Source organism: Gallus gallus, chromosome 3 (assembly GCF_016699485.2).
Source record: "Gallus gallus isolate bGalGal1 chromosome 3, bGalGal1.mat.broiler.GRCg7b, whole genome shotgun sequence".
In the NCBI taxonomy this organism is placed as follows: domain Eukaryota; kingdom Metazoa; phylum Chordata; class Aves; order Galliformes; family Phasianidae; genus Gallus; species Gallus gallus.
Window position 1 is genome coordinate 45,316,338 of NC_052534.1, and position 1,733 is coordinate 45,318,070.

Here is a 1,733-nt window from a genome sequence, read left to right on the forward strand (position 1 = left end):
TTTCCTCATTGTTCTCCATTGGCTTACACGGCTTACTTGTATGCGGTGTAATACTTTTTTTTCATTGAATTTGTTTCTGTGCCAATCCTATCTAATACAGCTTATGCCAAGTACCTGTGCTTATAACTATCATGTTAATTTCAGGCCAGTCTTTTAGTATTTATCCTACAGAGATTTTTTTTTTCCCTTATTGATAGATTAAAAAAGAAAAAGACAACTACTAAAAGCAAGCTTCATAGTTAGAACCTGGCTCTTATTAAAACTTAGGAAGTATCCTGGAGGTAAATGTACAAACTAAATTATGACACTTCTAAGGGGTTGAATTACTACTTAAGATGATACAGGTTTTTTAGTCTGTGTGAGGGGAAGCTTAGTGAACTGACTTTGCAGGTGTTATAAGTTGGGGGGGCGGGGGAACACACTGCTACTGAGCAAAAGCAAGTTAGGAATTTCTCAGAACCTGAATTTCTCTTGATTGTTTTCTGTCTACTAGTCTGTGGTGGTAGCAATATGCAGGGTGATGAGAAGGGTTCCAACTTCAGTGAGTGCTGTTCAAAGGAAAAAATGAAAGTATTTAACTGTACTTTCAGGTAGACATAAGTCTGGTTTCAACATTTTCCTAACTGAAGAATCCTGCAATTACCAGAGAGCTAATGCAATTCTCTCACATGCAACCACTAGGTTAATAGTACATTGCTTACAATTTGCAATTAACTTTGGGAACGCTGCAACTGTTGTTTGAAAGCAGTATTTCTCTAAAATTAGGAGATACTTGGATATCACTGCAGTTTAGTTAATACAATCATAGATTATAGAAGGGTTTCCATGGTATTAAATGAGAACTAGCACCTGTAGTATTGCTTTTCACAGAAAAATATACTAATAGTTGCAACTATTAGTAGCCTTTATGTATGTTGGAAACATACTAGTCTATTTACTACTGTTACTTCAATGTCATAGAGCTTAGATGTTTAAAACAACTTGGCAGTCACTGGAAACATTAATTCCATTGGCAATACCTCATGGTTTTGTTTCAGGCCCTTAATGCCTGAAAAATAGCAGTTAATGGACAGTTGAGCATATAGAAATTAAGTGACATTAAAATAAAAAGTACTGGCATCCAAAGTAATCTCTGGTTTACAAAAATCCCTGATGAGATAAATATGTATGTGCTGGTGCTTTTTATTTGGCTTTAATATCACCTGATTTTAGTGTATACATATATGTACTTAAGATATTATGGGGATATTATTATAAGTATAGTAATATATATATAATATAAAATGATAGTAATAGACAGTTACAATGACTTAGTACACATGGTAGAAAGCCTTGTGAGATTGGTGGTGGTTAAAATCTGTCTGAAATATGAAAGAAACTCATGTTGAGAAGATGGCATCTAGGATAAGGAGCTAGATAAGAATTACTTTTGAAGTAACGGCTATTGTGCTATAAGGTAGGGGCAACTTTTCACTTGAATTTATCAGGCACTGTGGGAAATCAGGTCTTTCGACTCATGAAGATTTGAATTTTCTCAAGAGCATGTGGTGCTTTAAAAAGTTAAAAAACAAAACCATACAGCTTAGTTAAATAGCCAAAAAGTTAGAAATGCAAGTTATACCTGCATACTAACCATTGGCTTAACTTGGAAAACAAATGTAGGGCAAGAAAAGCCATCTCATTTGTCATTCTCTGCTGAAAAGTTACATCCTAAATAAGCAGACTGGGGTGTT